Raw genomic sequence first — 13,400 nt, 5'->3', positions numbered from 1 at the left:
TTTCACTCTCACATTCTCTATCACTCTCTTCCTATCTTGTTCTACTTCAAAAAATAAAAATAAAAATTTTTCACACACTTTGTGTGTGCCCATTATAAAGAAAAACAACCTAAAAAAATTGGCAGCGAGTCAAGCCTCCTCCATTTCCATAATACATATCAGCCAACTTAATTAACAAGAACCCCATTGACATCTTAATCATATAATTAATTTTATAGATCATACAGTAAATCTGGGCTGGTGTGAAAAAAGTAGACGAGTGAGTAGAGGAAAGAAAAATACAGGATCAAGTGTTTCCAGTTTGCCGCCTGTGCGTAAGTGCATGTGCGTGTAGGGTCTGAAATATAGCATTTGTTCTCGTCATTAAATAAACTTGTTATATTGGCATATTATTTTGGTTAAAAACTAAAGTCTTGAAGTCCTTGTCATCACGTTTTTTTATATTATATAGATATTTTGGTTAAAATTGTTCTTGTGACGAGCATAACTTCTCAATGTGATTTCTGAAATTTGAAATTAATAGTAGTGGTTCCTAAATTTGTCCAGTCAATCATTTAAGTATTTTCGTAAAAATTTCTGTTAAATAAAGACCAAAATAACAAAGATATCCCCAATTTAATAAACAATAAGCCAAAATGATTTGACAAAAATTAAAATATTTTTGTCATTTTATTCTTATTTAACAGAATTGTTTTGTAGAATTACCAAAATAATTGATATTGGACAACTCAGCACTAGTTCTATTAATTTAAATCTTATAAACCAAAATAAGAAGTTATATCGATATTTGAGATTATTTTGACTAACAAGCCTAGGATATATAACTAATTACTTATTAATTAGCAGATGCAGATGATTAATTCCGCGGAGGAGGCGACCTGTGGAGATGCGGCTGGCCATTGGCTAGCCTGCTTTGTCTTCACTCTTTCTTGTTGACAATAATCTTCATGGGTTTTCACGCGGAAGACGCGGGCAGTGGGCACCACCACCTCCCAAAAGAAAAGAAAACAAAGAATTAACCGTCAGTTAAGACTGAAGACCAAGACCGATAAAAGCAGAGAGAACAGAACGTGTTGACTGTTGTATTTTAGGTAAGATCCCTAATGATACGTAATTCCGTGTATTCTCATGTAGTCACTTGTAATTAGTTATCTTTCCATTTATGTTAGGGTTGTACACTTATAAGTACCTCTTATTGAAAAGAATATATAACTATTCAAAGCATTCTCTTCTTGGCACCAGAGCCAGGTTAAGAAAAAATTTAAAAAATTACTATCGCAATTTGTCCGAAGAACCCAGCACCAGAAATCCCTGTGCAGCTAGTTGTGCTGCACACTGTGAAACCAGAGAGCGACGCTATCGTTCCTGATCCAAGTCCATTGAAGACCACCGCGCATCCAGTTGTGTAGCGTGCCCGTCCGACCAACGAGTGACACCGTTGTTGCTGATCAGAGTTCACCGAACCGATCCCTGCATCCACTCGCCATGACCCAGTACTGCATCACGTACCCACGAATTAAGACCCAACCCAGAAATCTTGCCGCTGTAAGAGACAAAACTTGCTAATTCGTCGTCGAACCAACCCATATTTTTTACCCATCATTGTTGAGTCGCTCCAACTGAAATCGTTCTCAGCAGCACAGGTTTTGCGATCATCACCCATCCTTGTCATGCAGAATCCCGTAGTCCCCGTCTGCCAAAAGACCCAATTTCGTTGAACCTGGTTGAAGCCCATCTCCGAGGATTCTTTGCTTATTCCTCGTTGCTATTGTTGTGGCTGCATAATTGCTATCTTTTCTGCAGTGCAACCCTGCACCTTGTTTTTATTATTAAAAAAAATGAAAGAAAGAAAAGAAAACAAGAAAAGAAAAAAAGGAAAAGAAGAAAAGAAAAATAAAAAGGTCGTTTGTTGTTTTTTGGCTACTATTCTATTTTAGCCCACGTTACATATTTTTTTGTTGGCCTAAGAATTTGGGCCATATCTTTTCTCACTCAAATTACTTGGAGCAGTGGCATTTTGGGCTCATACCACTATGCATCGATCTGATCAAACTGAACAGGAAAGTAGGACCAATCGTGACCAGTTCAAGTTGTGTGCATTGGTTGCTGAAACTAAGGTAGATTCTGACCATACAGATAATGATGGTAAGGCTTTTAAAGTTTCTGCATCTGTTATGAATAGTACATGGATAATTGATTCTGGTGGTACTGAACATATGACTTGTGATTCTAGACAGGTACAAACGTTAAAACCATCCACCAATACTATAGTTAGTGTTGCCAATGGTAATGTTGTCCCCATTATTGAGGAAGGTGATGTCTCCCTCTCTGATACCCTGAATCTTGACTATGTACTTGTTGTTCCTTCCCTTGACTATAATTTATTATCTGTTGCTCAAATAACTGTCGCCCTACATTGCCTTATTATTTTTTGGCCTTCCTTTTGTGTTTTAAATGACATTCAGACTCGTAAGACAATTGGTTATGGTATTCGGATGGGAAAGCTCTATTACTTGGAGTTTACATCGAACAGTTCTCGAAATTTGACTCAAGCTCTTGCCGTGGAAGGATCTCATAGGGAGAGGGATAAAGCTTCGGAGGTTTGGATGTGGCATCGTCGACTTGAACATGCTTCTTTCGGCTATTTACGAAGGTTGCTTCCTAGCCTATTTGTTAAGCATGACGTTTCTAGCTTTAAATGCGGTGTTTGTGAAATGGCTAAAAGTCATCGTACTTCGTTTATGCCTAGTTTGAATAAAAGTTCAATCTTGTTTATGATAATTCATTTTGATGTTTGGGGACCATCTAAAACTACTACACTTGGTGGTGCTTATTAGTTTGTCTTTTATTGATGACTGCACACGTATGACTTGGGTTTGTTTGATGAAGTCAAAAAGTGAAGTTACTTCTTTGTTTTAGCGGTTTTACAAAATGGTACAAGTACAATATAAGTCACAAATACAGGTTCTTAGGAGTGACAATGGCGGCGAATATGTAAACTCTGAACTTCGTGCCTTCCTTGATCATCATGGTATTGTTCATCAGACTATATGTCCATATACTCCACAACAAAATGGTGTTGCAGAACGCAAGAATCGTCAGCTTCTAGAGGTTGTTCGTGCTTCTTTGCTCGAGGCGCGTCTCCCATTATCTTTTTGGGGAGAAGCTCTCACCTCAGCTGCGTATCTCATGAATCGTGTTCCATCTCGATCAGTCGACTTTCAGACACCGCTACAGACCATATCTTCATATGTTGATGCTCCTACAGTTCCTAATCTTCCACCTCACGTGTTTGGCTGTGTGGCCTTCGTTCATCTTCATAAACAGCAGAGAAGTAAGCTTGAGCCTCAGGCCTTACGATGTGTGTTTGTGGGGTATACCTCAAATCAGAAGGGGTATCGTTGTTATCACCATCTGACGAAAAAATTGTTTGTCACTGTGGATGTTGCATTTCATGAGAATGATATGTACTTTGCCAATCCTGAGTCTTCACTTCAAGGTGAGAATCAGACAAAAGTTTAAACTCTTAATTATACTATTCTAGATATAGATAGTGTGAATGATTTGGATTTAAGTGGTGATGTCTTGGAAATAAGTAGTGATCATTCACATGAAAACAATGATGTGAATGAATTGGAACTAAGTGGTAATGTCTTGGAGACAAGTGGTGATCATTCACATGGAAACAATGTTGAAAACCTTGAAAGGGACGAGTCGACATTGCCAGATAGCTCACTGCCAGTTTCCTCACCACCGGACAATCCTATGTCGCCAATTATCTCACAGTCGATCTCGAGTCCTAATAACCATAATCAATCGTCTTCAATCCCGGATGCACCACCACCACGTCGTCTCCCTGATCGCGTTAATCGAGGTATTCCTAAACTTACTTATGAAGCCGACCCTAAATGCAAAACTAGGTATTCGATGAGTAAGCCCAACCCTGAGTCTAATGTGTTATACCCGTTAAGAAATGATGTGTCTACCAGTCACCTGTCAGAATCAAATAAGTCATTTGTGCATCAATTATCTATTGTATTTATTCCTAACCGTGTGCAGAAGGCTTTAGCTGATCCACGTTGGTAAGCAGCAATGAATGAAGAGTTGAAGTCTTTGAAGAAGAATGCTACCTGGGAGATCGTAGACTTGCCAGTCGGTAAGAAACCTGTGGGATGTAAATGGGTTTATATTGTGAAGTATAAAGCTGATGGGACGGTTGATCGCTTCAAGGCAAGACTGGTAGCAAAATGATACACTAAAAAAATTTGGAATTGACTATACAAATACATTTTCTCATTTGGCCAAGATCAACACAGTTCGTGTTTTGTTGTCTTTGGTTGTAAATCTTTATTGGCCTTTACAGCAGTTCGATGTGAAAAATGCCTTCTTGCATGGAGATTTGACATAAGAGATTTATATGGATCTTCCACCTAGATGTAATGCTCTAGATAAATACAAAAGAAAGGTGTGCAGATTGAAGAAATCCTTGTATGGCTTGAAGCAGTCCCCTCGAGCATGGTTTTGAAGATTCACAAAATCTATGAGAGCATTTGGTTACAGACAAAGTGACTCTGATCATACTTTGTTCCTGAAAAGATAGAATGGGAAGCTTACTGCACTTATTATGTATATAGATGATATGGTGGTAACAGGTAATGATCTGGAAGAACGTGCGGCCTTGCAAAGATACCTGTCTATAGAATTTGAAATGAAGGACCTTAGATCCTTGAAATATTTTTTAGGGATTGAGGTGTTGAGAAGCAGTTCTGGAATTTTCTTGTCTCAAAGGAAGTATATTATTGATTTGTTGCACGAAACTGGCATGTCAGCTTGTCAGCCAGTAGCTACACCATTAGAAGAAGGATTGAAGCTTAATTTTGATCCTAATCAAGTACCAGTTGACAAAGGAAGATACCAAAGGTTAGTAGGCCATTTGATATTTTTTGGCACACACAGGACTGGACCTTGCTTATGCCTTGAGTGTAGTGAGTCAATACATGCATGATCTTGGAGAACAACATATGAATGCCATGATGAGAATATTGTGATATTTGAAGGGAAGTCCAGGCAAAGGAATTTTGTTTAAAAGGAATAATCACTTTAGTGTTGAAGGTTATACTGATGCAGACTGTGGATGCAAATTTCTTCCTCTTTGATCTTGGACAAAATTGCACCTACAAAACAATTAACACCTTAGGTTAAGGCCAAGAGCCTCACGCACCCACGATGAATAGGGTGGGGCTTTGGCTGAAGAACCTTCGATGCCAAAGTTAGAATTTAGAGAGAAAAAATGTTTGAGAATTCTAGAGAATTTTAGCAAGAGTTTGAAGTCCTTTTTGGGAGAGAATGGTGAGCTATATATAGGGATATGGCCGGCCCTATTAGGAGAATAGGGACTGGCCGTTTATGTATTTTTTTTTTGGTGTAAATTGTGGTTAATTAGCCATTAATAGATTAATCAGGTAATAAATTTATTAATTGACTAATTAACATATTTTGAAAGAAATTATTTGGGGAGTTATGGAATGATTAAGATAATTAGCTAAAAGAGGGAAAATGAGGTAAAAAATATATGGAATGAAATAGGTTTTGGGAGTTACCTTGTAGAAGGGATTTGATAAGATAGGTTTTGAATTGTTACCTATTTTGGGCACTTTTGACTTGGTTGAGGGATGATTACCCGCTGCTCGCGCGTAGGAATCCTGTTATGCCTTAAGGGTATTTTTGTCCTCTTCTGTCTAAAAATCCACGTGTCGCCTTGTGATTATTTTTGTCTCCACAAATGCCCCCACACTTGTTGAGCTGCTTGTAAGAAAGGTCAACAGATGTAGATATCTTCTTGCTTTAGGGAACGTATGACTGCTTCCTATTTTGATGTAGATCCTATCTTTAATAGGTAATTAGATCATTCTAGGAAAAGGAAATAAATTTCTCTCAAAGCCTATTTAAGTCCACCTTAAGTGGGTTATTAAATCAACTTTGGAGAACGATTTATTCTACCCTACAAGAGATAGATAGCTTAGAGGATATTTGTTCCCCCTCATCTAGCAATCTTCTACATCTTGCCCGTGCAAAAGACCGTATTTCGTTGATTTCTTCGTCTTCTCTATGCCGCGCCGATGTAAAAAATTTAATTTTTCTTGTTTTCTTCTTGGATAGTGCTATCGCGGGGCAGCCGTCGGGGTGGTGCGGCACGTCGGTTGGTAGGGGCTAGGAGTTGGCTCGGCATAGGCTAAGGATGTGTTGTGGCAGGGACCATTGCTTTAGGCTGCTCAACTTAGCTAGAGCCATAGACAGCTTGTGCGGCTAGGGCCGCGGATTGAAGTGCTGGGATGTAGTGCTAGACGGGCTGCATGACTCATGTCTTTTGGGCTCTTGGTCCTGACACGAGCTAGGCCGATGATTGAAAGAAAGAAAAAGGTCGCGGGCCTCATGAGCGGCTGGAATGCTAGACATGTAGGCCTCTTGCTTGCTGGAATGCTAGGTTGAGCTCCCTTGCTGAGTACCATGAATGACGTTGGTTGCTTAGTTATCTTCACCGGGAGAAATGTGGACTGCTCCGGAAAGATGAGGTAAAAAGGATCAAGGCGGATGCATTAGCTCGTCTGATCACTGTCGTGGAGCCTACTATGAATGAAGGTGGAAAGAAGAGATCTTCCACGCCTGCTCAAGAGATGTCGGTTGAGAAAAACTAAAGACTTCATCCACTGCTCATGAGGGCCTGCCTGCTGCCGAGATGCATGTGATTGACATAACTTCTTCCAATGGGAAGAAAAACTGAGGCTGCTAGATCTTAGCCTGTGGCGCCTGCCATGTCGAGAATGGCTAGTACGATTGCTGATAGGATTGCTTAGCGTAAAGGTTCTGTCATGCCCCAAATGCCGAAGTCTATACCAAGATGTCTGTTGGGAGCTAAGTCTGGTTCACCTTTGGAGAGGCTTGCTACTATGAATAGCGATAAGGTGGACTCTGCTGCTAAAATGGTGCTAAGGCTCACTCCCTTTGCTGCTGAGACTGATTCGCCTGCTAGGAAGGAAGAGACTGCTCGCGTGGGCAGCTATGAAAAATCCATTAAGCCTGCTTCTGGGGAGGCTGCTGAGATCTGTGTGCTTTTGAAACTAGATTTGCTTGAAGACATGGACGCTTGTGCCAATTTTGTTGATGGCGGTAGAAAGGTTGTTTGCCCAAGTTCCTTTGCGAAGCATATGACCCAATATAGAAGGATTGCTCTGCTTGCTATGATGCATATATAGCAAGGCTGCCAATGAGGTAGTGAAAACTATGGCAGCTGAAACTTATTCTTTAGCCGAAGAGATCAAGAGGTTGGATTCTGAGCTTGTTGCTTTGAATGGGTCTAATATTTCTACCCCCACTTCTCTACAGTTTGAGACCGCTCGCCACGAGATCGTTGACTTGAAGACTAGGCTTGACGCGATACAAGTTAAGTATGAAAGTGCAGAGAATGAGATTGGATGTTACATACCTTAGATTCAAGATCTTGAGTTTGCAGTTTCTGAGCTTCGTTTCGTTGCTTATGCAAATGATGAAGAGTTGATTACTGCTTATAATCAAGTGATCCACTTCAAGAGAATCGTCAATAGGCTTGAACCCCAAGTGTTAGAACTTCAAGGTGTATTGAAGATCAACGAAAGTTTGAAGAAGGAAGTGGATGTGTTGCAGCGCGTCCGTGTTGGTCTGCTTGAGAAGAATGAGCAGCTGAAGGGTGAGAAGGATGGGCTTGAGGTTTCAAGACCTTATCTATTTCTCCGGAAGACTTGCTTGCTTTTACTTTTGAGGCTTCCATTGGTGAAGTAGTTGGAGAAGTTAGTGCCCAGGCTGAGGCAGCCAGGGGAGAAGCACCGGATGATGCCGCTGCTAAGAGCGTCGCGGCTGCTGAAGGTGTGGCGACCAAGTAGTCGTGGGATGTATAAGTTGTTGTAATCTTCTAGGTAGCCTTTATAATTTTATTTGTTTTTCCTTGTAGCTCTTGTTTTGCTTGAATTTCTTCGGCCTTTGCTAATTGTTTATAAACATGCTTCCTTCGCTTTTCTTCATCTTCGCTTCTTTTGTTCATGCCCTAATCTTTAGACTTGATAGACCAGTGGTAGGCATGATACTTTTTTAGAAGTAGAAAAGCTCGTGTAGCCTATGCAGCCGTAGGTGTTGGTGTAGAACTTTGCAAAGTTGTTAGCTATAGGGTTGGCAACCAGATGCCTTACTTACAGAAGTAGACAAGTCCGCGTAACCACGAGGCTGTTAACCTTGGCTTTCTCCAATTCCATAGGTTGCGTAGCAAGTATCACAACACTTTAGGACTTGGTGTAGGTTGTTCCGCGCTTGGCAGAGGTAAAGCTTATCGACTACGTAGCATGTTGGCAGTGGATAAAACTTCGTATATGCATGCTAGCTTGTTTAACCTTTCACAAGAATGTGCGGTTGTATAAGTCTAGCGTGGCTTTACTGCTTGAATGGCAAACCGTAGGCAGTCTTCCGGAAACCCTAAGCTACCTTAGTGCACTCGGTAGCAGCTTTAGGGTTCCAGGGCAGCCGTCTGTAGGGCATACTGCATAATGTGCCCCTTCGTCTCTAGGGCCCGGTTCCCCACGGATTAGGCCAGAGACCCAAAATCCTTCAGCTAACTAAGCTTTGAAAAAGACCATTGTGGCTACTTCTAGGAATCCCGACGCAAGCCATCGTGCATCTAGTTATACTAGGGCAGCCAGGCTCATCCATGTCTGGATATTCGGAGTGTAAAGTTTATCCTCCCGTCTTGGAGAGCTGACCCATGTGGGTGTCCGGGAATTGGTTTACCCTATCGCACTGGAGAGCAATTAGTTTACCCTCTCGCACTGGAGAGCATAGTTGGTCAATCGGGGGGGGTATAATTCCTGCGATGAGTCCCTAAGAAGGGCGCAGTCTTCTTTTGAAGTGCATGAGTGATCAATTGTTGTAAGCATACAGCCAAGCCAAGTTGTGATTACTTCTGAATTCCTCATTGAAAAACGAATGAAACGAACGAGAACTTAGTTGTAAGGTATGAACTGCATAACAACTGGATAGTCATCGACTTGTGAGGTGGTGCATGTTGAGCTTCTTGAGTCTTCGGGCTTTGATGTAGCGGGAGGTCACACATGGTACTTCTTCAGATTGTAGACGCTCTACTGGTTTTTTATCTTTTTATCGTTTCATGGTGGCGATGGTGTAATTACTCTTGCCGCCTACTCTGCTGATCTTGTAAGGACCTTCCCAGATGGGATCCATCTTTTTGGAGCCTTCTCTGCGGGCAGTGATGAAGGTTTTTCTTAGGATTAGATCTTCAGGCTGGAACTGTCGGATCTTAGCCCTTTTGTTGTAGTTAGAAATGAGTTGTTACTGGTAGGCTGCGATGCAGGTGATGGTCTGCTCGCGCTTGTCCTCTACCAGATCTAAGTTTGTGGTCATCTTCTTACTGTTCTGCTCAATGCTTAGTACTAGTGCGATGATACTTGGCTTGATGACATTAGGATGAATGATTGCTTCTGAGCCAAATGCCAAAGGGAAATAAGTTTCACCGGTTGCTCGTCTTTTGGTGGTGCGATATGCCCATAGACATCCGGGGAGTTCATCTGGCCATTTTCCCTTCTTGTTGGTAAGGATTTCTTGAGGTAGTCGAGGATCATCATGTTGGATGCTTCGGCCCGCCACTGCCTTGAGGTTATCTTGGTATGGACATATGCTGCTTGATGCTATACTTTGGGAAGAACTTTGCCACATCTTGGCCCACGAATTGCGAGCCGTTGTAGGTGATAATAGACTAAGGGATGTCAAATCGGCAATTGATGTTCCTCCATATGAAGTGCTATATGTTCGTCTGAGTCGTGGTCATCTTGGGCTCTGCTTCTACCCATTTGGTGAAGTAGTCGGTTGCCACGACCATCATGCCTATGTCCTCAGTAGCACGTGACATAGTTTTTACCAGGTTGATTGCCTACTACATGAACGGCTAAGGACTCGTCTACGGGTGTAGCTCGCTGGCAAGCCGTGCTGGTACCAGCTTGTAACGTTGGCAACGGTCGTACTTTTGTACTAACTCCTTAGCGTCTTGGTGCATGTTAGGCTAGTAGTAGCCTGCGTTAAGAGCCTTCTGTGCTAAGGGTCGACCTCCGGAGTGATTTCCACAAACGCCTTCGTGGATTGAGCTTAGAACCTTTAAGTCATCGGGAAGCGTTAGGCAGCAGATATGTGGTCCGGTGTAGGATTTTCGGATGAGAATGCCGTTCCACATGTAGTAGCGTGTTGCCTTGATTTGGAGCTTTCTAGACTCCAATCTTTTCGTGGGGAATATGCCATTGACCAGGTAGTCTACGATGAAATCTTGTCAGTTTGGAGTTGTACTAACCTGTGACACCTCGGCTGCTGGCTTCGCCTCTGTGGTCGGCTCGTCTAGATACTCCACCGGAATAAAACCTTTGAGTTGGTGGTCAAGGGTGGAGCCTAGGCTGGCTAGTGCGTCCACGTGAGCGTTGTCTGCCTGTGGAACTTGAGTGAGGGTGTAAGTCTGAAACACTTCAAGCAGTTTTGCTAGCGATTGGCTAGGAATCAGAATGAATTGCGAGCTTTTTCACTGCTAAGTTTTTTGCCATTTGGAAGCCTGCTAGTAGGGTCTCGTATTCTGCTTCGTTGTTGGATACTTTGAAACCTAGGCATCTAACTGTCTGGATGACAAGGACTACGCCTACTCTTGAACCTTTGTAGTTGGATGCGCCGTGGACATGTAAATGCTAGAAGTCTCTATCGGGTGGAGCAAGTGCAGCTAGGGCGCGCTTGGCTACCTTCGGGGTGTCGTTAGGCAGCTTTGTTGCGTCATGAATGCGTGGTAAGGAGCCGTGGAGCTGGGGTCATGTTACACGCAACATGAGATGCTCAACTGCTGGTATTGGACCACTTTAAAGTTGAATTATGAAGTAAGGGTCAGCTAGGACCGTGTGATACGTAGTAGGAAGTGGTGCTGAACTGCCGGTACATATTGCTCTATGTAGAATCTTTAAGGCGACAAGGACAAAACTTGCTTTCGAGTGTGTCTTTCCAGTGTTCGTCTGCCCTTGGCGCGTCTGTTGGGCCGAGTTGTTGCGTTCGTCAGAAAACTTTGCATTCGCCAGGGTCTTACGTCTTTATCGTCACGTGTCTGGATTAGGCGAAATAGTGCGTCATGAGGATGACTGCATGCGTTTGAAAGTAAAACTTGAGCTTCTAGGTTACAACAACTATCGTCAAAGTTAGCTTTTGAATTTTTAATAGCATCGATGAGAGCTTTTGAACTGTAGAATACAGGTAGTCGGGCCCCCAGCTCTTCTCGTATAATGGTAGAGCTTATTGCTGCTTTAGATATCATCAAACATGCGAATAAGTCATTCGCTGCTTCCGGTTTGGATAGTAGAGAGGTGATGTCGGGTATTTCTTCAAGTCCTTGAATGTGCATTGGCGAGCTTCGTCCCAAAGTGCTTGCTTCTCTGCCAGAGCGAAAGAGTCTGTCAGAGTTAGATCTTCTTTCATGATTAATTTTCCGAATAGCGGGTGGTATGCTGGAAATCCTTTTTAGAATGCTGCTCTAGCTATCGAGTCGTTGCATCCGACTATCCTTGCCTTTTCTGCTTTAAACCTTCTCACATAGTCGCGAAGCGACTCTTTTGGGTTTTTCTTGACGTCGAACAAATGGTCGGACTTCTTTTTGATCGAGCGATATGATGAATATTCTTTGGTGAAAACCAAAGAAAGTTCATTGAAATTCCAGATGGATTGTGGCAGCAGGGTATAGAACCAATCTTGCGCCTCACCTTGTAGAGTGGTGGCGAATATCTTGCACATGAGATCATCGTTGTTTCGATAGAGGATTATTGCGCTTCGGTAGTGTTTTAAGTGTCTCTCCGGGTCTTCATCCCCCTTTGAAAGATGTGAAATGTGGCATGCTGAACTCCCGTGGAGGCTGTGCCTGCTCGATCTCATCCGTGAAGGGTGACCTGCTTATGTTGGTCATGTTCCGTCGTAGTGCCTCGTTGGTGACCTCGTTGCGTTGGAAATTGCACAATCGCTTGGTCAAAAGTCTTTATACTTTTTCCTGAATTTACCTTTGTTGAGGTAGTGGAGCTTTCGGCTACCTCCAACCGTGACTTGCTAGTCTAAGTTGCTCTTCTATGTGTTTAGCTCATCTATGCCGCTGATGCGATGCGTGTAGCGCGTTCCTAGCAAGCGAGCGAGTTCTTCGCAGGCTGCTGATTGAACTTGAGCCGGATTAAATGACTGCTTCTCTCTGTCCGTCCTGCTGCCTACTCCAATGTAAGGTGGATGATGGTCCTTACGGGTTAGCCGCGAATGAACACTTCGCCTGGAAGGTTGCTCATGTTGACTATCAGAGTGTGACCCCAACTGTGAATGTATGCTCGTCTGTAGGCCTAGTCGAGAGTGCACACTCATCCGCGCTCTAAGATGGGAGTATACGCTATCTCGGGGGCTTAATCGGGAGTGTACACTACCTGAACGCTCAGTTCGTGGCTGGTCGAGTGACTGTTTACAGGGACGCTGCTGGAGAGGTTCTTTGTCTGCCCTTGTCCTACTTCGGGACACCTCGTCTGGGGCACGTTGCATCTCGGTGCTCTGCAAGAGCTGGTTCACCAAGGTCGTCTGTTGTGCGAGGGCGCTCGTCAACTCTATGACTTGTCGAGACAAGTGTTGTTCTCCATTTGGGTTGGAATAACTTGGAATGAATGCGTCTTCTTGAGCAGTGGAAGTGTGGTAGACTCCGGGCCCGAGATTTGAGTTGGGAAATGCCAAATCTACATAACAATATGGTGAAAATGCTCTTGGTTCGATCGTTAGTCTGGCAATTTAGAGCCGGGATAATTAAACTAATCTTGGATCGATTTGGGCTACTTGGAAGGCCACGAGAGCAGACTGGGCCGTGGAAACAGGTTGGGCCATGTGAATAGGCTACTCGGCTGGAGCAGGCTGGGCCACGGGAGCAGGCTGTGTCACGAGAGTGAACTGCTCGGCGGAAGCAGGCTGGGCCACGAGAGTGAGCTGCTCAGTTAGAGTAAGCTGGGCCATGAGAATGGGCTGCCCAGCGGGAGCAGGCTGGGCCACGAGAGTAGGCTGCTCGAAGTGTGATGCACATGGGTGCGAGGCTTGGGCGAGGCTTGGCAACGCGTTGGGCTTGGAGTGACATGGCTTGGGCCGTGGCCTTGGTGATGTGAGCCTTGGATGGCACTGCTCGGGCCGTGGTGAAGGCACCATGGATCTCGCCACGGGTGGCTACCGAGGTAGCCACCGCGGTGGTTCCCGTGGTGGAAACTCGTGGTGGTGGTGCCGTTCCACTTATTGTCGCATTTAGCCTCGTGGATCGCCGTGGTCCCATTCCTTGGTTATTG

This window comes from Malus sylvestris, chromosome 2 (genome assembly GCF_916048215.2).
Source record: "Malus sylvestris chromosome 2, drMalSylv7.2, whole genome shotgun sequence".
NCBI classification, from domain to species: Eukaryota; Viridiplantae; Streptophyta; class Magnoliopsida; order Rosales; family Rosaceae; genus Malus; species Malus sylvestris.
Note: the sequence above shows the minus strand (reverse complement) of the source record.